At 43.2% G+C, this 27087-nt stretch overlaps 1 protein-coding gene across 3 annotated transcripts in view; it reads left to right on the top strand.

Moving 5' to 3' along the window:
* Positions 1-1108: 1108 nt before the first annotated feature.
* The window catches only part of kcng4a (potassium voltage-gated channel, subfamily G, member 4a), a 48214-nt gene continuing 22235 nt past the window's right edge, over positions 1109-27087 (top strand). For 2 of the 3 annotated variants that reach the window (XM_035157034.2, XM_035157038.2), the window contains exons 1-4: positions 1109-4421; positions 5373-5423; positions 6065-6175; positions 25437-25869. The gene's annotated coding sequence lies outside the window, so the exon portion shown is untranslated. The remainder of the gene's footprint in view (positions 4422-5372; positions 5424-6064; positions 6176-25436; positions 25870-27087) is intronic. The other variant, XM_035157037.2, reaches the window with a different exon arrangement.

Genomic DNA, 27087 nt, shown 5'->3' with positions numbered 1-27087 from the left:
ATAAATCGTGGAAAACACAGAGGACGAGCTTGGACTGTGTCTGCTGCCGGACGCGGAGACTGATGAGTGCGGGTTAATTAACATGTATATTCCCTGAAAGCTTTAATCCCCTCTGGGTAATGCATCCCACACACACACACACACACACACGTGCACACGAGCATCACAAGGTTGCAGCACTGCAGCGTGGATAGTAAAATATTAAAGTGGGTACAGTAGATAATGGGAGGCTCTCCATGGTTAATAGATGAGTCTGACAAGGACGGACTGTGCTGCACCTGTTGGCGACTTCACTGTACTTATCTCCTGACCTGGCTTTCACATCCATTAGTAATAAGCTCTAGTTGGAGGCCGGCTGGAGCCTCACTGTGTGGCTGCCTGACGCTAATATGTCTTATGTCCTAAAGTCTGTGTGATTGTTATCACAGTGACACATGACTTTGCCTACGGTGAATTTAAGACGTATCAGCGTATCGTTCGTGATGGACTCGTCTGCATCCATCCATCAGCGGATCCTCTGACATGTCCGTCTATACGGTGGCGTATTTTAATGATGGATGAAGGCGGCTAAAATAGTCCACCTGTCCTCTACGTCTGCGATGAGCTGCACTCAACCCTCGTCCTGCTCCATTTATAAATGATGGTGTGTGTCGTCACGCTGTGAGCGACGGGAATGTGCACTTTTTCATCTCTTAGTCAAGTTTGCCTAACTTTAATTCATAAGCAAAGCAGCTTGAGTCAGGTGCGCGGCCCAGGAATATCCTGTGCAGATCAGTAAAGCAAAAAAACTTCAAACAGCATCACCGAGCACAGGAAGGCTGTGAACAGGAAGGTGGTTGAAAATTCACTTTGCACCGCTCGGCACTTTGAAATCTCTTCTTTGCATCATTTGATTTAGTTGCTGAACCAATAGAAGAGTCAATATATGTAAGAACACCAGATTCTCAGAACTTAAGGGACCTAAATGGTGACCTCACACTTTTCCATGATTTACCAATACTAGAAGCTGATGAGCTGAGTTCACATCTGTATAAACTATAACTGAGGGTGTTTTGCTAACTTTTTTATGCTGGGTTGTCCATCAGTCCATTGACAAGAAACGTGATGGGCGGACGGATCCGCCCATCACGTTTCTTGTGAACACGATATCTCAAGAAAGCCTTGAAGTTCTTCAATTTGGTTCAAACTTTTAATTGGACTGAAGGATTAACTGATTAGATTTGAGTGGTCAAAGGTCGCGGTGACCTCATATGAGTCTGGAATAAGAAATGATGGAGACTGAATCTGCACTGGTTGGTGTAGGCGTCCAACAGCAGGACATTAAATATAGATTGTTGCTAATTAAGTTTTGAATATTTAACCTGACAAAGAAATACAAAAGATAAGAAGCTTTAATTTATACATAGAAACTTAAAATGATGTATTTAGGGGATCCAGCTCTAACCATTTGTCCAAAACATAGCTCAGCAAACTTAATGGCTTCTTTCCCAAACCCCATTATCCCTTATTCGTATAACCTTGTCAATCACAATCAACCATAACATCAGCATCCAGATGTGTGGGTTTTCTCATTAATGCAACTTGATCCCTTTAAGGGGAACGTGCAGAATGGACAACATCTGTCTCTGCTCCGTTCCTGCTCTTTGTTTTTTCAGCACCTCATTCATCACACTAGACACACGGCCATCCATTATACTCCAATGTTAAATAAAAGGCCAAAAGAGTCAGAAAGACAGAAAGAAAGAAGGAGGGAGCGATCAAACTCATTTAACTTTTGGGGAATCTAAGCTCATGAGAAAAACTTGTCCCGTATCTTATTACTAAAACGAATAAAAGACATTTCGCTGCTCATTTTTAATGGGAAGAGCCTCTGAAATTCACCTTTGACCTCCTCTGTAGTCAAGAAGTGACAGGAAGGATAGAAGGAGAGAAAAAGTTCTAGTAACAACAAAATATCCTGTTTGGGAATTCATGGCAGATGGTTTTTAAACCTCACTGAGGTTCCACAGCCTCGCAGGCATGAGCTAGAGAGAGAGGAGAAAACAGGAGAGGAGACAGGGCAGACGTAGCAAAGTGGAAAACAACGTACAGAACTGTGCTTGAACACATTCATACGGAATGTGTCGGAGTCACAGACGGGGTGAAAGGGTTAAGAATGGAAGCACAAGACACAAAGAACAGATGTAAGGCACCGGAGGGAAAGTGCAAGTCAAACTGTATACTTTTGGGAAATGTAGCGTAGCCAGATGGCTCTGAGCTGAGAACAGTCTCATCTTTGGTCCCACGGTCCAGGACAGGCAGTCCCCCAGGCATGACAGGCCTGGCACAGCGGAACAGGATCAAACCCTCGAGATGGATGAGTTTTTTTCGTCCAGGTCACAGAGAACAGAGAAGTGCAGCGAGGAAGGAGTCGAAGGTAACAAAGTGGAAAGGAGACTCAGGTATCTGTCAACAAGGTCTTGCATATGGATGCAGATCATGTGCGGTTGAAAGCAGTTGTAGAACTACGATAAACCACCAACAGGGGCTGTGCTCGGTTAGAGTGCAGGAGAAATGGTAGAAACGTCGCTGACATGCCCACTCGCTTCCCTGGAGACAATAACCTGCCGTATTTCTTGTTTTCACACTTGGACTTTTCTCTATTTTGCAATGCTCCTGTAAAAGCACCTTAAATGTCAATTCATCATGTCGGCATATTCAGAATTGTGTCATATTTACATTCTGGTTATTGTGTCAGCTGGTTTCAGTCCTTTGTCTCCCTTCTACTGTCTGTCCTCACATATACTGTATTTTAATTTCAGCCTGATTCCATTACAGCTGTTCTTCTTTTGCAGTTTCTGTTGTTGGCAATAGAACAAGTTATTTAATGTGACCAAGTCCCGACCCTTTAAGACCACGGGGCAATACTGGCGACTGTCCAAAAAAAGAAACTGCAGCGTGGTCACTCATTCAGTCAAGACAGTGTCAGATTTCACTTTGTCTTTTAAAAGCCTGTTACAACACTTTACTTTGTGCTTCAGTCATAAAGCTTCTCTGTGTCGAGACCTTGTACGTCCATCACAGAGATAATGTGGGGAGCAGATTTCTCACTGGAACAAGTGAGTGATGCGCTGAAGCAAAAAGCAAAACTCTGTCAACTTCATATTGATGATTAATGGATTTATTTTACTTTCAGCGTATATATATATATATAGCTACACTATCATTTTTCTGTTTCCATTAACAGAATGTGTTTGGGTTTTGGACAGGCGCCGAAAGCAAGTTTGACAAGTTGGAGTTTTGTAACTTTTTGATTTTGTCTTTATTTTAATTTACTTTTAAACTAGACTGTCACTCATATTTTCATCAAGGCCCGACTTTCTAATTGAATTCAGTCAAGCTGCACCAAATTTTACACACTCAAAGACATCATACGTCTAAATATGCCAGTTTTTATTTCCTAGGAAAATGATGAAAATGCCCCAAAAACTCCTGACCCAGACAACATCCTTCCTTTTTTTGTCTTCTCTGTTTTTTTGTATTTGTATTTGTATAATTATATAATTATTTATGTTTAGTTGACAGGACTGACATCTGTTTTTTCTCAGTGCTGCATCTCTGTGAACGGCCTGAATCCGTCCTGACACAGGCAAATGGTGCAGAGGCTCCTCACAGCATGGAGAGGATGAGGAGCAAGATGAAGATCAAACAGCCGCAGCACAGATCACAGCGGAGCATCACAGGTCACATACGACATCACAGACTAAACGTAAAAGGATGTGCAGTTGAGTCGATCTCTAAATATAACTCCTGTATCTGCACTGATTTACACTCACATGAGTGATCCCACAGTTAAAATGCCGCGGCTGTGTGAGTGATGTAGAAACTCAGGTTTGTCCGAGGCTTTTTTCTTTGGTCTGTGAAACTGAGGAGACGGGAACATTTTCTAATTTTCCTCGAGGATAAACAAGCTTAGCTGCCCTTTCTTCGCCTACCGCTCCCCTGTGGAGCGCACGTCCTCCTCTGCTTACGCTGACATTTCTCCATCTGAAGATCAAGTCCACAGATGGTCTGATCGCTCGTTTCTTTTTTTTTTCCACATCCTGTTCTCGCTCTGCAGTTTTATTTTGGATTCATTAGTTTGGTGAAGGAGACAGGTTCTTGTGGCTGTGAGTTTTTTTTTTCTTCTTTTCTCTGCCTGTTAGGAGTTTGTATGACTGCAAGGCACCCATCAGTCTCTGTGTCCGTGTGTGGGTGTGTACATGCTGTCTGTCATGATGGAGGACGCAGCCGACCTAGTGTCGTGTTACGTGCAGCGAGGACATTAGTTGCCGTTGCGGTGGAGCCAGACGACGTGAAAGCTGAGCGGTAAACTGATAAGCAACGACGAAGACTCAACTCAGAGGAAAGAGGACGATGACAGGAGGAGTCTTTACCTGCTGGTACTTAAACTTTCTCAGAATATCAGCTCAGTGCTGCAGGATAATACAGATAAAGGTCAAACAGACAAATGTGTTTGTCCTTGACTTTGAAAGAGTTTCTTTCCGTGTTTGGGTTATTTCACATATCCCTTAAAACAGTGATTTCAGGCTCCTGAACAATAACTAAAGAACTCAGGGAGTCAAATAAAGGTAAAGGACGAGATGTTCTGGTGAAAGAAGAACAGAATACAAGGGATTGGATGTTTGAAGGATAGAACAAAAGCTCAGGATTAGAGTTCGCATTGGTTCGGATATTTCAGGTACAGTATTTATTTAGTTTTTTTTAAACCCTTAAAAAAACGAACTCACTGAACATAATGCAGGGCTCTTGTCTAGTGATGCATGGGGTTGAAGAGATCGTGTTTTAATAGCACTGAAACAATCAATAATCAATAACAATAATAAGCTAGAGTGGCGCTCAGTAGACTGCAAACCTCCACCAAGGTCCAACAGTCTCCTCAAATTGCACAAGACAAGCTGCACTAGATTTCCAACAGTCGGAGAAATCAGCCCCTTAAATGAGCCTAATTTAAAAACTAACAAATAAACCAACAAAGAAATGGACGAGGGTGAAAACATAACCTCCTTGGTATTTTGATAATCATATGCAGAACTCCACGCACAATTTTGTCGATAACTGAATTTATTAAATGTGTGAATTCTCTGCTTCACTTCACCAAACAAGACCAACAACTTAAAGACTTGAGAAGAGCAGTTTTCACTGTTTTCTGAAATGTTTTCCACCCAAATCAATAACCAACGAATTAAAACAGGTAAAAATGTTAAAATCATATATTGAATTATATTAATATCAATACTTTAACTGTATCAATAAATGACTTCATTGTTCACGCATCTAAAAAGGCTCCTTGTTTCTCTACTCCTCTTCCCTCTGTCTTCCTCTGTCTTCAGATCCCATCTCCTCAGCTGCAGTAGGTGACTCTGAGTTGGTGGAACAGAGAGGTGAGCGGTCTGAGAGTTTAATATCCACCTTGTAACGGCACCACAGCTGCTCCCCGCTTCAAAAGAATTGCCAGCATTTTATATCGTTTGCCCATATGTTCTCTGTGTGTGTGTGTGTGTGTGTGTGTGTGTGTGTGTGTGTGTGTGTGTGTGTGTTAGCAATCCGCTGCCCCCTTTGCCTCATGACTCCTTCATACTGCGGCACTTTGCTGCTCTACCTCCTCAATTCACTACTTGTCATGTAAGGTCACGCATGCAGCATATAAACACATCTACTCACACGGACACACACACACACACACACCAGCTGTTTTCTCTGCACTAAAACAAAATGCCACTACAAATGCAGCCAACAGGGAAGCTTCAGTGAAAATCTCAGTGGCATATTTAACATAAATTCCTCTGCCCTTGCACATTCATGCTTATAGGGTGAAGACTCACACACACACACACACACACACACACACACACACACACACACACACACTCACACATTCAATTCCTCCATTCCCCGAACAATTAGCTCAGGATTAGATTGAGGTCAAATCCATTGCTCCCCCAATTTAATCAATTCCAATTCCTTCCCCTTTCAGAACAACTTTCCATCTCACTGTCTTCTCTGTTTTTACGGTTCACTTTAGATTCAAATGACGCCACCTCTAATTCGGCTCCTAAACCGAACACTTGGACTCCATTCTAGCTTCTCACACTATTAATCTTCTTGTGGAAGCCGTTTCCTGCTCCCAGGTGAGGTAATTATACCGTCTTTTTATGTGGAAAGAGGTTTATGATACAAGGGGGCTGCACGTCCCACTGAGCACACCATCAGCCCTCCTGCATTGGACAGGTGACGTTAGCAGAAGGGGCTGAGGATGACAAACATGGGCGTGATGAAGATGATGATTACACAGGTCATATGAGCCGAATGTGAGTAGAATGCAGTATTTCACAGTCCATAGCGTTTATGCACCATTACTATGACTATCACAGACGGCTGTTGGGACCAAGGCTCATTTGCATGTTTTAGTACTGAATTACGTCGACTATTTCAGGCTTTATATCACATCTCAGAACATTGGGCTGATGGGAATTCAAGCAAAGGTCGTCCGTATGATGTTTGTGCCAAGATACCAACAACTTCTTCAGTTCTGCTCGTCATTAAATCCATGACAACTGTTAGATACAAGCTAAATAACTCAACTCGTGTTGGAGTTGAAAGGTTCTTTGTGGTCGACCCACTGAGATCCTACACATCAAAACAGCTGTAACATGTTATTGCGCCGCTTACAACAGGCTGTGTGCTAGTGACATTGACGAAGCCTTTAAAGTCAATGTGGTCTTTCAAAGTGCTTTTAAATGTCAGCACTAAGACGTTTAGGCTCTAAAGACTAAATTAACTAAACCAAATTAACGACTTGTAGTTTAAACCCATCATTGGTGCTAATTCACCATCTTATGGGCTTAGTTGTACTCTCTGTTTTGGGCCTTTAGACAAACTACAATAATGTGGAGATGATATATTATAGTGAATAATATAAATGTACTTATTAGTACCATTTTGGGGACTATGCAAAGGTCTGGTCTATCGAGGGTTTCCTTTATGTGTAACCATGACAATTGGTCGCTATTACTCTGACGCTATTACTCTATCTGGTGTCTGAGTCATTAACATGTTAGTTATTATTTACAGTAAAGCTCCGTCTTTTATCTTTATCATCTTTTTTTTTTTTGAATGTGTATGGTATTTGACAACTTTAAGAAATGGTAGCAATCAGCATTTTTACGTGTCGTACCAGGAAATGGATCAGACGCATCATAAACTGACACCACTTGTGCTCTCACTCTAATAACCAGTAAAAGTATTTGCTTTGAACGTGTATACGACTGATGTGTTGCTATAGTTACTGAAGACTTGCAGTTAGATTTATTCATTTTAAATGCTCTGTGTCTGTGTGTGTATATCATATTACCGTCATAAGTACAAACTCAAACGCTGCGGTAATGAATCATTTCACCAAACCTCATCCCCGACCCTGACTTATAATAAGCTTGTGTCAACATTGCGTCCTCACCCTGTTAACCCCAAACGTCTTTCTGCAAAATCAAACTTGTTCACCTTTTGCTGGCAATTTTTCACAGTGCAGTGAGTCTGCCGTGTTTGCAGGCACAGATGTTGACAGTGCTCTTGAGCGCCAAGGGCAGCGGTGTCACCCCCAGCCTCACCCTGCGGGAGATAACTGATGGACAGAGACTGTGAGAGGACAGAGGAGGGGAATGAGAAGGGAGGGAGGGGAGGAGGAGGAGGATGAGTGAAGAGGAGGAGAGGAAAGGTGAATCTGACTGTGAAGAAAACAACTTTTAAGGACACGACAGGAATGAGAGGACGTACAAGACTAGAAACCACGAAAAATCCACAAACAGGAGAGTGAGGATATTTACTGTGCAGGCCTGAGCTGTGATAATGGCTTGAATGTTTAACCCCCTAACCCCATGATTGTACATCAGATTTCGTGTGTATGTCAGCTGTGCAGTCGGAATCCTTTAATCCTGCAGTTTCACACAGATCACACAGTAGTTTACATAGAAGTACATGTGGCTGATTTTAGATTACGGCGCCCGGCTGTCAGGAAATCATTATACGTCAGTCTGTGATGATTTCATGTAATTTAAACTAATTGATGAATACGATTATGCCTCATTAGTGCCACTCAAATGACACTTTCTATATTCATGATGCTGATCAATGAGCGACTGCTCAAGTGCAGCTGAGTCCACCAGTGCTCTGTGACTTCGGATGTGGTTTGCAGGAACGTCTTTTTTGTGTGATTCAAGGACGGTCCAGATGCTCAGCGGCCGACCTTGGGTGAGGGGACGGTTAAAAGATCTGAGTGAGAAAGAGTCTGAGTGGGCAGGATTATAAAGGCCCTGAAAAAAACGCTTTAACAAGCAGCTTCTTTCTGTGAGCGACGGAGTGCTGAGCGGTAAAAAGGTTTATAAGGTGAATCTATGTCAGATGTTGTGTTTGCAGCTTATTCCACTGCCCCTTGTGGCTAAAACAAACCAAATACCACAGGTTCGAGATAAGCTTTAAAAAGGTTTTTCTACTGCAGTAACAGCACATCCTCATGAGCTGAAACACAGATGTTTTTCATGTAAATAAACCCTATCTTTGTAGAATTAGTGCTGCATCAATGCCTTTATGCTTTTAAACCTAAATAGCCAGTGGTAAGAGAGGAAAATTGACATTTCTGGCCAATTAACTAATAATTACATGGTTTACTGAGCCTTATGCAAACAGAATAAAATAAACCAAATCAAACAAACAGGTCAAGTTTACATTTTGAATATGTTTTGTAACTCATGAATGCAGAATACTGTACATTGTGCAACGTGGAGCACCAAGGTCCCTCTTACCTCGCTGCTATTTCAGGAGGTCTAATGGACCAAATCTTCAAATGATCTAATAGTGTTTTTCCACCTCATTAGGTTCCTTCGCTGAGACATGACAGTGACTGGGAAGGTAATCTCACAACCTTCTGTTTGTAAAGGCAACATGAGACCTGGAGCAGAGACAAAGAAAACCCCTATCCGTCTGGTGGGTTGGTGGGTGAGTGGGTCGGTTGGTCAGTTGGTCAGTTGGTCAGTTGATGAGTGGGTTGGTTGGTAGGTTGGTTTGTTGTTTGGTTTGTTTTTTGGTTGGTTGGTTGGTTGGTTGGTTGGTCAGTTGATGAGTGGGTTGGATGGTTTGTTGGTTTGTTGGTTTGTTGTTTGGTTGGTTGTTGAGTGGGTTGGTTGGTTGTCACGTGGGTTGGTTGGTTGGTTGGTTGGTTGTCGCGTGGGTTGGTTGGTTGGTTAGTCAGCAGGATTATGCAAAAACAATTTAACAGATTTCCACAAGACTTGGTGGTAAGATGGGACGTGGGCCTAGAAAGACCCCATTCAATTTCTGTGTGGACCTGAACCAAGGGGTGGATTCAGGAAGTTTAATTGATTTTCCTGGGAATAAAGCAAGGACCATCATGAAAAAAATATATGTAGGGGACCGATTTGACCCCTTGCAATATCGTGCAAAATCCACATCTAGCAGATTTAAATGTGGTTTCATAAAGGGCCTGTTCGGCCTTGGCGTGCAGCTTTTACATTATGTGCAGCTCTTAAATACACACTCTCTTACTTAGCAGTGACAGACAGCAGGAAGCAAAATCATGACTAATTTGAGTATCTATTAGCAAGGCCTTGCTCTCCATTGACTGGACCATTATGTTGATTTACAGGGTGAATACAGCAAAGAGGCTCCTTAACAGGATGCTCCTAATGAGTGGAACAGTGGAGGAACAAGAAGAGTCTCATACGGGAGATTTTAGAACGTAGGACAAGATGGAGAATCTCATTATCATCGCTGGCTTTAAAGGGAAATTTAGAGTCACTGTATATATCATTCATCCATATAACAATATATCCCTTATGGAAAGAATACGATTAAATACACAGCTGAGAGGCATATTTTACAGCTCATTGATTTCCAGCCAAATAATAATAATTATTATTAAAAAGGGCTGTACCATATGCACAGTAGCTGACAGGAAGAGGGACGTCCCCTAACAGCTCACAAAATCTGATCATAAAAAATGAAGAGGATAAAAAAAAATGAAATAAAATGTGATTGATCGGCTCGTTATGCAGCAGATTCCCTCTGAGAAAACTGTTTTTATAAAAGAAAGATTAACAAACTGCTGGTGGCAAACAGATCTTTGATCCATTCTGCAGCCACATCACCTGTTTTATATTATTCACATCACACAATACAGTGGTCAGTACTGAGCTGTGACAGGGACCAATGTCACACAGACACACACACACACACACAGACACACAGACACACAGACACACACAGGGGATGCCCACTGCGTCTGTTCTCTGCTGGTAAACAACTCCCTGACCTTTCTCCACTCTCACATCCCTGGTGTGACTGATCTTCCCACATGGAGCGCTCGCACACACACACACACACACACACACACACACACACACACACACACACACACACACACACACACACACACACACACACACACACACACTGCACATTTTTTTATCTTTCACATTGTTTCTCTCTTTTTGTTGTAGAGCACCTTGTAACTCCTGTTTCGAAAGGCACTTTATAAATAGAGTTTACTGACTAATACACACACCCTCTCTCACTCTCTGTCTCTTGCAGATCCGTGGCACAGGGGGAGTCAGGGAGGGTGAGTGAGCTGTAGGGAGAGTGGAGTTTTTCTCCTCCCACACACCTCGCCCGTCTATAACAGGCCCGTCTCCTCTCTCTCCTCCTCGTATCATCGCAAGCCATTATGGACCTCTTGTTCCCACTGTGAATTATTCACCATCGCTCCACAGGCCCAGACAGGCTGCTGGAGAGGAGCGCAAACACACTCTCAAACACTCAGCTTAAAAGAAGAGAACTTCACTTTTGTTTTTGCTGCAGCGGCTTCCCTGTCACTTTTCCAGCCTGACCATGCAAACACTGTGGAGTCATGCTGGCGAGGTGTGTGGGGGGGGGGTCCTCCTCCTCCTCCTGCTCCGTTCTCTCCTCCACAACTCCACGCTCTACACGTGCAGCAGCGTTTCTTGTGCATTTCCTAGACTCAATAATAAATAATCGAGGAAACCTAACGCCAGGTGACGGAGGACACTGAAATCAATAAAAGATGATGTCAGGTGGGCGTGTATGATATTGTTGTGAGTCTGTGTGTGTGTGTGTGTGTGTGTGTCTGCAGTTGTAGAGATAATCCTGTTACTCCTTCGCTGCTTTAAAGCATCCAGCTCTGATTTCATTAAGCGTCTCCAGCCTCGGAGTCTCAGCCTGCTGGAGGAACAGGCTGAATGGGCTTGTGATCTTCTTTACGGCTCTGTCATGCTGTTTTAGCTCAGACTTCCCAGTGCTTGATAGCAGGAAACCCCAGCTCAGTGCTTCTCTCTGTGTGTGTGTGTGTGTGTGAACAAGAATCACTGGAATGTCACGGAAAAAAAGTCGGTTTCAGGAAGAGGGAGAGAGGATGCAGGTACATGCAGGTTCTTCTCTCCCTGTTCACCTTTTGCACTCTAGTTTTAATGAATTCCTCAAATGCATCACCAGGTTTGTAAGGGGAGCCACTGAATGACATCATGCAAAGTCCTGACTGTAGGAAGGGAGGATGTGTTATGCCTGCTGCCCACGACAGGATTCTCTGCCCGATTCCAGCTCCCCTGACGATCACAGGGGCGTCGGATTTACTTTACAAATGATCCTGTAGAGTGAGGTGTTTACAAACATGATCTTAACGTCACTGACTGAATCGGAGCCTCGTAAATTCAATTTGAGATTCGAAACCCAGGAGTCTTGTGTTGCGTGAAAGGAACAGCGTTTAGGTGAGTGCGCAGAAACCAGCAAGAGCCAATGAGAGCGAGCTGAGTGGGAAGTGTACATGACTTTACAACCGGAACATGGCTGCCTACAAGTTTTGTCTCCCGCACCAGGTAGATGATAGAGGACAAACAGATGAAGTTGTGGCCACAGTAAGAATGCTTGTTTAATGCCTCCTGCACAACCACCTAATGACGCCAGCAGTTCTGAAGTTACGTCTGATCACGCAAATCGCTGAATTCCCAAAATCTGCATCAATTGTGTGCGTTTTCAGGACTAAAAATGTATCTGAATCTTCGGTGTCCTATGTTTTTGAAATCATTTAAGATGTAAAGATCCTCCAGTGTGCAGCAGGCATGAGAAGAGACGATACATGTAGCTGGACGGTGAACCGTGTCCCGAGCCACAGCCGAGGCCGCGGAGTGCAAACGCTGCATTTACTTCATATCACGGCGAGCCTGTGATTCAGTGAGTGGAAATCATTTGATCATCAGATTATTATGGACCCCCCAGTTCTTTTGAGCGTATCACTTCAAGCGTGTGATGTGTGACTCTTCGCCTGTTCACTGATAGGCTCCAATAATCAAAGAAGAGGGGCTGGATATAGACACGGACAAGAAAGGGTCGGCTGGTTGTGCTCATGAATGGTCACTTAGCTTTAAGTTCAGAGGTTTTCAGATTCATATCATTTGGTACAATGGAAGTAAATTGACTGCGTTCTAAAGGGAATATAACCATCAAGAAAACTGTTGAGTGGGTTTTCTTTGGATTATCCAGAGAAATGGCGGCGTTGGTTTATTAAATAGATGGGTTTTTAATTTTCATTTTATATTTTCCATTGCTGTGAATATAATTAAAGCTACGTTCATTGTGTGGGGACAGAGGCTGATAAAAATGAGGGAAGCACAGAACGGCCATTTTGCAATTATTTTATTCTATATAAATTATTTAATCATCACGATTAATATTTAAACATCTCTGCAAAGCATTGTCACTTTTTCTCTTAAATTACGTGAAGTTATCTCGGCTATTATAAGAAAAACAAAGGTCTGTGCACTCTTTCGAGATAATGGGATAATTACCATGTTTCTACAGCTCTTTGTTTCCTGATGCAGTAATTAGTGTGTGGAATATAGAATATATAGAGTTAGATGAAGATAGATGAAAACATATCATGTTTACATTATGATTGTGATTGTTATCTATGAAGGACACAGGACAGGTCTTCACCACGGAAGGGCCTCATTCACCAATGTCTTAAATTTGTTGTTAAGAAAGTTCTTGTGAAACTGCAGAGTTAAATATTATGAATGATAAATTATTTAATTTATATTATACAACCGTAGAATTAAAGAAAAACACAATAATTGATTATTTTAAACGGACATGTCAGTACCTAAGAACAAATCCCAGAGAAAATGTCTTCTTTCTAACGATTGGTTTGACTCCATTAATTTCCCCAGTTTTCTCCTCAGGCGTTAATGTTTCAACTTGTTGTTTGACGCAGAGGTAGTTAAAGATGTTTAACCGTTATTATATATGGTTTATTCCTGCTGGACGTCGGTTACCGCCGCCTCGGGCTCCAGGTAGACAGCTCATCACCGTGAGTGACAAACGCTGAGGCAGAGACTCGGCCATCTGAGGGGGAGGAGGCCAGGACTAAATATACCTCCAAGTGAAAAGTGGCAAATCGCACATTGAAGGGAACTCCGCGGGCGCATGAACACAGCCTCCAGCCGGCTTGTTTATCACTTATATAACATCCTGGAAAATAGCAGGCAGAGAGAAACGAACAGAGGAAGTGAGCAGATTAAACTGGAGCAACGTGTTAATTCGCACTTGCATCTTTTGAATTAGCCGTGCGATGGTAACTACGGCGCTGCGAACCACACGAACTCAAAGAGCAGAGTTGTAAACCAGAAAGTTACAAACAAGCCAATTAGGGTTTCACTCTGGGACGTTGTGTACTTCATGAGTTCGGACGAGTTGTTTTGCGAATAAGAATGAAGGGATTAGAAATTATGCAAAGAGGATGAATAAATAGGGGAAAGCTGCTGAAAGTAGATGACTCATTAAACTTTATCTTTTTTCTTTCTTTCTTTATGAATCCATTATGTACTGTATGTCCTCCCTCTCTCTCGTGAACCAGCTAACCTGCCTGTAGCTCTGTGCGTGACAATTACAGAGCAGTTGGCCTTTTCCGCCTCCCAGAGCAGCTCTGCCCCGTCCATATGTCGAAAACGCCGCACAACATCTCCGCACCATTCAACAGTGAACAATGATTGTGAGGTTAATTATATATTAATACGGCCCCCTCATTACTGTGTGCACACTGTAATTTGAGAAAATGAGAGCGGCAGTGAGCGACGGTTGTTAAAGAGAGAGAAAGGAAAACGGAGAAAGCCGGAAAGAGAGAGAGAGCGAGTGAGAGAAAGGAAAGGAAGGTGGAGATGGAGCGTGTGATGAGATGAGAATGAAGAGAGAGGAGAGAGACTGATGAAAGGATTGAGTGTGATCTCACCGCTGTATACTCTTCCTTGGGTTTTCCTTCAAGTCATGTTTCATCACTCGCTCCCACACACACACAAACACACATACACACACCTACACACACACGCACACACACACACACACACACACACACACACACACACACACACACACACACACACACACACACACACACAGCTCGCTGGCTACCTTTTGAACATTGTCTCCTCTGTGTTTCCTGTGCCTGAGGTCAAACGTATTGAAGCATATAGGTGCCTTGCCGCAGAGAGAAAAATAATATTTTCATTTAATAACAAGATATTGTTATTCTGATGTACAAAAACATCACGTTACAACAATTCAAGTGAAGTGATTTATTATTTTTATAAACTTTATACTCACGTTTGAATGGGGTAACATGTGTAGAGAGCTGATACTGTTAATTGAGTTCATGCTCAGGTTGAGATTAATGAAGATGAAGCCAAAACATCTCGCTCACCCCCTGGTGGCTGGCTGCAGTATAGGTCATGAACTCCGCCTCCTCAGTGTTAGCAGATGGGACATATGTCTAAAAAGTTAAAGTTCAGTAAAATAATCTTTCTTTTAGATGGTTTTATTTATCATTTTAGGTTGTTTTTATTAGTCTGGTTTTGGTTTTATGATTAGTTATTTGATACTGTGAAAACGGGAGGAGCCGTCATGATTGACAGCTGAGACTGACTCGCAATTGGTCACTGAACATCTCTTTCTAGCAAAACTTTAAAGGAATTGTTTTGGGAAATACATGTACTCACTCTCTTGCTAAGAGTCGGGTGAGAAGAACAATATCATTCCCATGTCTCAATGTGTAGCTGCAGTAGATCCAGCAGCTAGTTAGCTTAGCAAAGGTTGGAAATGGGGAAACAATGCGTGGTAGTGATCTTTTAATCTGGCTCTCTGCAAAAAAGTTATCAAGCATCTGTAACAAAGGCCAAACTATACAATTTAAATCTAAACTACGTAATGGGCAAGTCGGGATTGTATGTGGTTTGTTGCTCGCAGGTCAAATGCACACTTCTGAATCAGTAAACATCCAAATACAGAACAATATCCGAGGAAGATAACGGAGGAGTAACCTGCTCACTCAGGCGGATTCTATATATAGGCGACACTGGGATCAAATGTTTCCGCTCTCCAGTTTCCCTCTCGCGATTTTCAGTTTGCCCCATTAATCTAAATCAATGGAGAAGCAGGACTATAGATGCATGGTATGATACATTATTGATGGCCCATTCATGAGGGACCTCATACAGTTCTCTTACAAGTAGGGCCTCACGCTGCAGTATACATTGCAACGGTGCAGTGCGCATTGCAAGTGGAAGCAACACTCGATCCGACTCGTGCTCTGGGTTTTGTGCGAGAAGCCGTCAGGGCCACAAGAAAAAGCAAAATGATACAGCGAAAGCGGCTTCATGGTTTTTCTTCCTTCACTTTTTCCACCTCTTTCTTCTCGCTTCTCTTATTATTCTGCTTGCGGCTGACACGGCTCCCCCCTGCTCGCTCCACTCCATTCCTCACGTCGTGTTCTAGGGTGGGAATTAATTAGTGCTGTGGTTTGAGCTTGGGATGGGAGCGAGGATGGAGAGGGAGCTGGGGACATGGAGATGGATCTGTGGAGTGGGTATGGATGTGGATGCATGTGTGTGTGTGTGTGTGTGTGTGTGTGTGTGTGTGTGTGTGTGTGTGTGTGTGTGTGTGTGTGTGTGTGTGTGTGTGTGTGTGTGTGTGTGTTTGCCAGTAAAAGGAAACACACACTTCCATTTAGTTGACTCTAGAGGCCCATGTGTGTTTGTGATGGAAAGTCTGAGCCGGTCCCAGGGTCAAACACTCACCGACATCATCACACACACCTTTAATCAGTCTGAAAAGTCACAGTTTAAATGGATTCTTCTTTATCTCTACATTTACCGTAAAGAAGTTTAGTTTGTCAAGGGTTAGATTATAAGAACGATACCACCCTCACATCTGTAAAGCGATTGATGTTATGTTGTCACATCCAGGTTAGTGTGGAATCTAAACACTTGAAGGAAACCACGTGACGATCTGTGGAGGAACAAAACCAGGAAGTGTTAGTTTCACTTTGTCTCTAGCTGCAGCCTCGACCTGGAACTTTTAGGACTAGGCTGCTGACGTATGAACAAGTGATGGCGTCAAAAGGCTACTCCACTCCAGTTCACCAGGTGGCGCTAATGCAAAAAGTATAAGGAGGAGATTCATTATGCCGCTATTGTTACAGATTTTCTGTTTTGCAAATGATTAACGAGTTGACACTAGAAAAGTGATGAGCACTCGTAAAGAAGAGTATTCAAAACAAAAGAAATCCTAGAGTAGACTCAACCAATTAGGTGTCTTCAGTGCGGCAAGCCCCACCCCTAAAGCCCAATTCATGATTCTGCATCAAAGCTACACCGTAAGTACGCAGGTTGCCTACGCACGGGGCCGAGCAATCATAGTTGTGTGCAGGTGAATGTGAGTCGCGCTGCAATTACACTGCCGAAACGCTAGTGGTGGTAGTTTCTATGCTTTCTATGATTTTAGTTTTTCCATAAATTAAGCGAAGATATTTAGTTATTTAGTGAGCTTTAGTGATGCTGCTCGCTGGATTCTGTCATCGTTGCACAGAACCAGGTCTTGTTATGATCTGTTTCCAGACTCCAGGCTTTGCTCGCACCCCTTTACCTCCCTCCCCCTCCCCATCCCACCGGCTTTTTCTTTATTTGCCCACCAGATGTCCCTGGATCTTTTTCAGTCTAATTCCACTGTTTTTCTGTCCTCGGATCACCTGAGCCTCCCTCCCGACTCACACACCTGATGCCAGTGTCCTCCCCCGGTCTGTATATATACCTGCCTTTGCCACAAGTTCGGAGTTCCTGTTACCTGCGTGAATCCTCCTGTTGCTTGTGTTACCTGCTTGTCATTACCTCTGTTTTCTCCTTGTTACAAGCAACGTCAGTGCATCACTGCATCTTTGAGTCTGTGCTCGGCTCCTTTCTGTCTGTGCCTCTTATCACAGAATCTCCCATATATCCTGTCTTTATGTGAAGCTCAGCAAACAGAGCTGAGGGGTCCATGCACATATTTACCACATGGACATAACTGTATCAGTTCGTATTTAGCTCCCAGCAAGAAAGCAGTTGTTGCGCACAGCTGCTTTTCATCACTTCCGGCATTTCAGGAATTTCATCGTATTCGTAAAGAGTCTGTACATATGACAATAAATGCTTTGAGCTGGGTTATAGATGTGACAGTGGCAAATGTAACTGGTTATCGTCACCTTCATGATGATGATGATGGGCACAGCGATGCAGGGAACCTTTCTGGTGACTCACTCACTTATTTATCATGGCTGCTTCTTTAGATGATGCAGGCGTTAACACTGTCAAACGAAACGACGTGTTGGAGACGGTTTGTTTAGAGACAACATTGGACCTGGTTGCATTGTACTCGGTGTTATGAGCCGCAGTAGAAGGAACGAATGAAAAAGACCAGTCAGTTATAATGAGTCAGTGTTGCCCCAGGGAGCCAGACCAGATGATCCATCTGAGTTTTGACTGAAGCATCAAACGAGTGACAACGAACCAGCGTGTACGATCAGTGTCAATCGAAACCAGCTGTGGGCATATGCTCCTCTGCAGGCCTCCACGCTGTGATGGAGGGATTCCATACCCACACCGTCCGTGTCCCCACCTCCTGTTAGCACATTCTCAGCAGCTTCACTTCTTCTCCTCTGTTTCTGCCTCTGTCATAGAGACTGATTGCCTGCGAGCGGCTGGCAGCGAAAAGCACAGCTACAGTCGCTCAGCCTCCAAAAACCCCACGGGCAGCGAGGGTGGAAAAAAAAGAAAAAAAAATGACCACTCGGCACGCATTTTAACACGCTGACATGTTTGGAGGGGACGCTCTGATTAACAATGAGGGCAGCTGACTCTCTCACACCAGGCTGCTCAGATTAAACAGGAAAAAAGTGCAAACACACCACTGGCAGGACACAGCAGCACGCTGCACGGCCACAGGCCAACACGCTCATTAGAATAATGCAACATGTGCAGATCGAGGAAGGGTTATGTATGAGCCTGTCAGAGCACAAGCCCGCAGCAAGGAGAGAAAAGAGATAAAATAAATTGACACTTCCTGGAAACTAACTGGATTTAAAGTTTAGATTCAAACCAAAGGGCTGATTTAAATTTTAATGTGAAAAAATAACCTTTGTTACCTTTTGCTAATTTTGTCCATATTCAAAAGTTCTAAATCAGTCTGTCCTTTTATCTGAGTCGTATAATTGAGACGGACAGGGCCCTGAGTTCAGTTTGCACAGCTCCACACGCAATTAACCGATAACCGTCAATTTGTTTGAGGTCATTACAACTGAGCTGGAACTTATTATCATTCTGTCAAAGTTCTGTGTGTGATGTGCTCACACCTCTGCCCCCAAAGTTCCTTGAAATGCCCGTGGATACAGCCAACGAGAGGGAGATTTTAGAAAGTTTAATATAAATGTATCTGGAGCTTCTTTTGCCCAACTAGGACATTTAGGCTAAAAAGTTGGTGTAAATGACGCCGTCTCGAGTTGAATTTGAATCTCAGGGCTTACGGACACTTGGATGACACCACAGCAGCAGTATGGAGACATTTTAGGTTATTTTTCTGTTGTTTTTTTCACGTTTGAAGAAGTGGTCACCAGTTACGTCAATTGTATTGGATTTGTCTGCAACACTGTTTACCCCTGAAACTCCAGAAGTGTCTTGTGGACTCAAACACTTCACCCACCACCTCCATCGGCACAGTGATGAGGAGATAATGAGTGGTATCTATCCCTTTATATAATATATCAAATGGGATTTAAGTTATAGATTCAGATCTCCATCATTGTGTTTATCAGTATGTATCAAATCATAACACATTACTCACATATGCACAAAAACACACTTTGACAGACAGACTAAATCCCAGGCATGTGAATGTGAAGAGCCCCACTGCACTGACCTGCAGAGCTGTGAAATCAACTTAATGGAAGTCACTCAACAGAATCAATACCCATTCAATTAACTTAACACAGACGCCATCCACGGCTGATCGGCCGGCGAGATAAGGTTCTTCTTCTCACCCGTGATAGCATCACTCTTATCAAGGGCTCTGTTTTGATCCCAGCGCGCACTATAGTGTGTATTCAGTTACCTGTAATGACATAGAGACGGAGAGAGGCATATACCTGAGTGAGAACTTGAGAGTGTAATCAGAGGCAGCATGGATTGTGTTTCTAGTCGTTGTCTTTACCTCCAAGGATCCGATCAGGGGCAGCAGGGAAGATGCTGGTAAAACTCTCACCAAACCTCTATTGAGGCACAACATCATCTGAGGACTTGTGAGACCAGGTCATAGAGGAGAGACCCCAGACTACAAGAACCCAACAACACTAGCAGCTGTGGCTTAGGGGGTAGAGCGGTTGTCCTCTAACTAGAAGGTTCTGCTTCCTTCCCACCAAGTTTTCGTCTTAAGACGTTTTTGCGTAATGTTGCTTACAAACCAACAAACATACGAACTAACCACCGAACAAACCGACAGGGATGAAAACACAACCTCCTTGGCTGAGGTAATACATGTTAAGTTGACTCTTGTGAACTAAGGGAAAGACTAACAGGAGACAGTTTCTACTCATTACAAGTGGAAACACAGACAGAAACTTCCCTTGTCTCAGATATTTCAGGTGGAGAAGTTTAGATTTTAGGAGCTTTGACTTCAGCTCGACCACCTTCATGAATGAAAGTCTTTCCACCTCCTTTTCATTGCGATTTTCTTTGATGCAATGCGCCTGGAATTTAACAGTAACTCTGAATCTGATCCAAGTTTTGATGCGCGGGTCAAGAGTATTTTCTCAGCTTTACCTTCTTTAGCTGGGAGATCTCTGCAGAATGAGCTCATTTATCTCGCTCGGCGAAGTACAAAAAAACTCTTTTTCATATCTCCTCTTATGTGGGTGACGGCCGCTCTCTTTATTCCCGACCGTGCACGGCTCCTCACTTCTTTGGGCTCGTAGAAAATGCAGCCGCAGAGCTTTTCAGCCAGAAGCTGAGAATCAAATGGAATGTTGAGTGTTTATTTCTTTGCGGCTGCCTGATAGTTCTGGAACCGGTTTTCTCAAAGATACCTGAGAGCAGAAGAGACGAAGAGCGTCGGCTTTTGAAGGGGTTGCTTATTTTTTTTTATTTCCATTTATTTAGTGGATTGAAATAAACCCTCCTGCAACCACCGGGCAGAAAAACCAGCTGATGTTTCAAAACTGATTCCTACAGAGAACACAGTTTTAACTATTATAATTAAATAAGTGTCGGGGAAGAAGAGGGACAAGAGGATGTACAGCTTGAATCTGAATGCAGTTGAAAAGAGGGGTTGAAAAGAAGATTGTGAAATTAGTGGCAGAGATGGACGCAGCGAGGAGACAGCAGCCAGTGTTGCCCACCTGGCAGCTGCTGTATAGGATTCCCTTTTATGCTGAAAGGGATTTTGATGTCAGTCGGGAGCCTTGTTGATAGGCTGTGAACCTGCTTTGAATGTGAATTATTTCACCCAGAGCGGCACATATATACCACGCTCGCTCATTTGGACTGGACTAACCCAATGGGAGCGTTTGCAGGTCTGAATAATTTCACATTACGAGTACCCACTATAGGATTCTGTAAATCAGCCATCACTCATCGTTAGAAGGACTGATGTGGTATTTATCATGCTGGTATCATATACCTCTGCAGAGCCCAGTCCAGTTTAATCCAGTTTATCCCCAGCATCCACCAAATGATGCTAAAATATGAGAAGCATTGTTTACCAAATATCGTTTGTAGCTCCGAGCATTACGTCGACTTTTTGAGTCTTTTTTGGTTTCGCTTTGTTTTACAGATGCAAGCACAAGAGCCAGTTAACTGCTGTGACCAACAAATACTAATCCTAGTACATGTTGATTGAGTTTCTCTGTAGTTTCATTAAGAGCCGGCTTGAGAAATGCACCACTAAAAGAATGCAGACAGGAGTTAATTGAATACGCAACGAGAGTATTAACAAACAGGTAAACTGATATAATTATCCTCACAGTTTTATTGGTGTTTATATAAATCCACCCCAATGGTCAAAGTGATATTGATTCAGTGTACATCAATTAACATTTCCTCGATTTAAGAGTTGTTATTTATTTAATTGCACACACTCATATCAGTCCCCTGTGCCTGGTTATTTTCACCTCGATTCGAGCTTTAATCCCTTCGAAATAGGGGAAATTGTCAATGTTCTACCATCGCAACTTTAAAGAAAAGCTGGATCATTTGTCCAGTTTAATGAGTTCGTTCTGGGCCCACGTCCCATCCTCCCACCAAGTTTCGTGGAAAGCTGCTCGGTTGTTTTTCACGTCATCCTGCTGAAAAACCAACCAACCAACTCACTGACCCTCAAAGAAAAAATCACCTTCGTGCCATTTGGAGAAGGTCTTTTGAAATTGGTTTCACCGAGAGCAACATGCAGGAGTTTAGAGCCATTAACAATGTTTGGCCTATATTTCACACTATACAATATTTCTCAGGGTGCCAACAGACCTGTGTAGATGTAGTGCTGGAATAACAAATGTAAAAAAGTTGGTATTAAAGAGCTGAGTTTGCAGAATCATCAAATATTTACATTTTGTTTTGTAGTGAGCTGCAGTAGCACAGTGATGAAGTTACCTCTGTGTTTTCACATCTCGTCCACAAGCAAACGATGTTTAAAGCCAATTACAGAGATTTTCAAAGTGCAGATTTTCCAAAAACTATTTGGAAAAGGATAAAGTCACAACATCACACCCACTGTTGTTTTGTGTGATGAGCACGCACCAAAAACAACAACAACAACAGTGGCTTTTATTCGGGTTTCTATACATTTAGTTAGCACTGCTTTGTCTAATTACAAGTTTGCAGCTAAATTCCTAATCACTGCCCCACATTACATCATTCACAGTCTGCCTTGCTCAATAGCACTTGGACCACGACGATCTTTTCTGGTATTTGACAGATCATTGACTTTATTGCCACCTACTGGACCCGGCATGCTTATTTGAACAAGTTTAGTTGTTTTAGTTTTCCTTTCTGGTCGGAGATATTTCATAAAATGAAAGTTGCCTGGATGGAGTTCTTTTTTGTAAACGTAGAGGAAAATATCTGTTATTTCAAGAAATACCCAGACCTGCCTGTTACTTTGTGTTTTTATAGCTTTTTGTCAAGGTCATCAGGGTTAAAATGTGTCACTGCTGCAGTGCATCAACATCTGTCCAGCATCAAATACATATGAGTGTGCACATTCTTTGCTTTTGTGGTTTTTATCTGGCAACAGACAAGACAAACCCAAAGGATTTTGCTTATTCCTTCAGATTTTTATGTTCTGCGGTGACAATTCCTGGCAGAGCACATCAGCCTGTGTGGATTCTCAGTCGATGTGAAAAGACATTAACAATATTATCTCAGGAGAAAATGAACCCTGTTGTCAGAGACACTAAGCTGACTAAGCTGATGTAGATGCTGTCTTCTCCTCTCAGCCCAGTGTTTCATCAACCTGTCTTCTCCTTTTAATTCCACTCCTCTGTCCCCACTCGTCTTCTCATCATCTCTTTCCCTGCCCTCTATAAGATGTTTCCCCCCCCTCACGTCAACCTTCCCCTCTCTCATCCCCATCAAGTGTCTTCCCTCATCCTCTTTACCTCCTCGATGATCCTGATTCGGTCCCTTTCTCGGCCCTCGTCTTTCCTCTTGGCCTCCTTTCTCGCTCTTTACTCCAGCCTTGGCGTTGAGTGTTCTCTATTCACACAGTCTGCTGAGAGAGCAATTAACCTGATCAAAACTTGGGAGGGCAGAGATCAGTGTGGGAGGGTGGTCAGAGGGAGACACTGCAAAATCTGAGGAGACGCAGAAACAAGTCGATTTTTCGAGTTTAAAGGGTGGAAGATTTGCACAGGATCATCGGGTCGCCACTGGTTTGAAAGCATGGCCACCAAACAGTTTTTTTTAAATAGCCCAGTGACTTATTGCTCCTCTGCTGCACCATGCACCTTACACCGCCGCCCATCCGACCCCAGCACACCGGCTGCTGCTGCTGCGATCGTATCTCAGCCCCCTCTCGCCTGTGAGGGATTAAACTCTTAATCCGCCAGACTGAAGCCCGCTATTAGTACCGACAGGGCTGCAGCTATCTTTGCGTTTTTTTTCTGCTGCATGTGCGCATGTGGTGTGTGTTGCGCTGTGTGTGAGATGGATAGTGGACAGCTGCAGGTAGAGGTGGGTTTGAGATTAATAAAACAATGTAAACAAGTTAGCTGCTGTAATGTTGCAGGACTGAGGGTGTTTTCCTATCTGCCACCTGTGTCAGATCCACACCTCTCTGTGGTGGAGTTCCTTCCTCCTGCCGGTGTGCAGGTGAAACATAGGAAAATGGCAGATGGAATAAAAAAAAAAGCTTATTGCAGGGCACCTTTGTGAAAAATAAGAAAAACAACCTGTCTGAGAACTAATAACCCAGCGTATGTAATCAGTCTCATGTTGCATACACTAACCAGCCCTGGGCATAATGTTACACTGTAGGTTAATGAATAGTAATGGAGGGATTGAATAAGCTGAACACCTTTGTCCTCTGCAACACACACACACACACAAACACACACGCACGCAGACAAACACACACGAACCCCCACCTCCCTACCTCCTCAGTTTCCATCTCTACCCACTAATGTGCTGTCTGCTCCTTTAGCAGCCATAAGGGCCTGGACAAAGTGTTTGCTTGTTTTAGCAGTTCCCTCAGGCGCATGCAACCTAATGAGCTGCCTTTCAAGGACAAGGTGGGTGTTCGCCAGGACGACAAACGCAGAAAAAAATCTGTAAAGCGTAAATGATGTTTTTATTCCGAACTTTGACCGTTTGCGAGTTCGGTGCCGGTTTTTGCAGAGGTTGGCGTGATGGTCAGAGTTTTCAAAGTCAGGCCTGAACACTGTGGTCTGTTTACTTATCACACAGCCGGGAGTTTGTCCAGCTGTTCAGTGGCACTTATAAACAGTGAGTAACCTCCCGTCCTTCTTAAAACAGACAACATCTTCTTGTAAGTTTCATCAAATGCTCCATTGATATATTGCTATAGGCATTGTTCAAGCAAGGTGCATATTGGTTTTGATGCTCTACCTCAGATTTGGTTTTTTTATGTTTATCCAGAGTCTGTAATTCAACCAGTTTATATGATTTATTTTGTTAATATTTATACGTTTTTATCAATATTTTCAACTTTTATACAACAAGACAACTGTTGTGGGTGTTACTTCTCCTTCAGTTCATCCATTCTTTCAGTTTCCATCCACTATTTCATTATTGTTCTCCACTGTTTGTTCTGAATAATCGTTCTACTTTTCTTCCAGCGATTTTTCTTGTCGACTGAGATGATGATGTCTCAATTTTTGATTCAAATATTTTTATCTTGAAAACATTTATTTGCCATATTGCCCTAGTGGCATTCCTTATTTTGGTTTTTATTTCTGTGTCATGTCAAAGGACAAAAGGCCGAATCCACATGAGATTAAAACATATAACATACTGTACATCTCCTATGCATTTAAGAAAAACACAATATTATAATAAGAATTCAAAAAACAGATTTTTGTGGAGAAACCACTAATGCACTCTACATCAGAGTAACTTTAACAGGTTAAAGCTCAAAGTTAAAGTGCTGATAAAGTTGTTTTTTGCTCAACTCCAAGTGAAGCAAATGTTTCATATATTCACAAAATGTGTCCAGAGGTAAATGGGATCGTGTCATTCAGACTTCATGTTGAAAACATCATTTACTTCCAGCATGAAGAACTAACATCAGGCTGCAGATTTCTAAGCAAAACCTTTATTCAAGTTAATTCTGGAGGGAACCGCGCCCCCTGTTGCGCACAGAAGAGATCAGGACAGGAACCACTGAGCATCTCCTCAGTGTGCTTCGATATTTATAATATCTAAAGGCAGAAGAAAGGATTTGGAGCGAACTCTAAAGACTCTCTCTTCTCTTGCAGTTTCATTAAAATGCCTCTTTCCTCTCACCCTCAGCTCCCATGCGCACGGACACTGCTGCGCTTGTCGTCACCTTTACGCAAACTTGAACTTGGGCACCCGGTGGAGTCTCCTCCGTTGTGCACCGCGGCTTTGACTCCCTCCCTCCCCTGCTCCTCCTGCTCCTCCTCCTCCTCCTCCTGCAGCAGCAGCACCACTAACCGAGCTGTAACGGGACACTTTCATCGCACCGAGCCTCCAACCCCGCTGCCATCTCTGGCGTGTCCGGACTCCCCTGCGCGCCTCCCACCGGCTCGGATGATGCGGATCCCGGAGAGGTGTGTGTGGCTGTTATTGTGATTCTTTAACATGTGTCGCTGGGGAATGGTCGCTGACAGCCTGATCCGCTGCTGAGGGATCGGAGGGACCGCGAGGCACCAACGGGGGGGATTTCTCACCGGGCTGGTCTCGGACGTGTGGAGTCAGGATGGTAAGCTGCACTTCATAAGTTGCACTGATGTCTGCGGGGGCTCGATCTGCAGCTGTAGCATGTGTCTGAAGTTAACATGTAAAATAAAACATGCCGGTGTCTTTTCCAACACCGCAACATCCAGTAGAAGAAAGACCCATTGTTGATGTGGACTGTGAGTGTGTGATTGGAAGTGGATGCATCCAGATTTGGAATTAGTCACTGGTTTTAATGGGATGTTACATGTCCTTCAACAACATCTGACTTTGACTTTAGGCATCTAATATATTTTAAACATGTATTTTCATTTTACACACAATTATCTCAGCACATTATCGGTATACAATCTTAATTAAAGGTGTGTAATTAATTGCCTGGTAAAGGTGCAAAAGAGCATGTGCTTGCGCAAGTGTGTGTGTGTGTGTGTGTGTGTTTGATTGTGTGTGTTTGCAAGTTGAAGAGAGAGAGAGAGAGAGAGAGAGAGAGAGACAGAGAGAGAGGGAGAGAGAGTTTTCCTGTGGTGCATTAAAGCAACCCGATCCATACAAGACGTGGGTCTCTCCAATAGCTCCTGGCAAATGCAGTCACTGTTGACATGCCCATGAATATAATATAAGCTCGCTGACTGAGAGCTGAACAGTAGGATGCAACCATTGAATAAAATAAAAAAAGTCATTAAAAAAAAAACCTCCATCTCTCTATAAACAGAAATACATTCAAAATGTGTGATTGGTTTATTGCTTGCGCTCAAATTTGTTATACAACTTAGATATAAGTTTGTTAATTTGTTTAAAATCAACCCTTACAAACTCAAAACTCCAGATTACAGGAGAATGGAATGAGTTTACGTCCCCCCTCTGATATCCGTCCCCAGCTGTCTGTCCAGTGCAGAGCATGGAGAACGCCATGTGTGCTGCTCAGAACACCTCCTCCAATTAACTTTCCACCAGGAGAAAACCAGCCACGTCCTCAGGGAATACAAATCGATTAATAAATAGTTGATCGTACTCGGGCCCCCGCTGCGAGGTGGAAATGAAACACCAGCGAGGTTGACAGAAGTGATATATTGGTTCCTCCAGTACAGGATCCTATCCCTCTGGATCTAAATTAGTGACGCATGTTGGTGCGGTCCAATGCTTCAAACTGTCTGAGCCGTCCGCTCACACACCCAATAAGCCAGTGGTTACTGTAGATAGCAGGAGGATGTGAGGGCTGATATTCTTCTTACAGTGCAAAGTG

This window comes from Hippoglossus stenolepis, chromosome 5 (genome assembly GCF_022539355.2).
Source record: "Hippoglossus stenolepis isolate QCI-W04-F060 chromosome 5, HSTE1.2, whole genome shotgun sequence".
NCBI classification, from domain to species: Eukaryota; Metazoa; Chordata; class Actinopteri; order Pleuronectiformes; family Pleuronectidae; genus Hippoglossus; species Hippoglossus stenolepis.
Note: the sequence above shows the minus strand (reverse complement) of the source record. Positions and strands in the feature narration are given on the sequence as shown.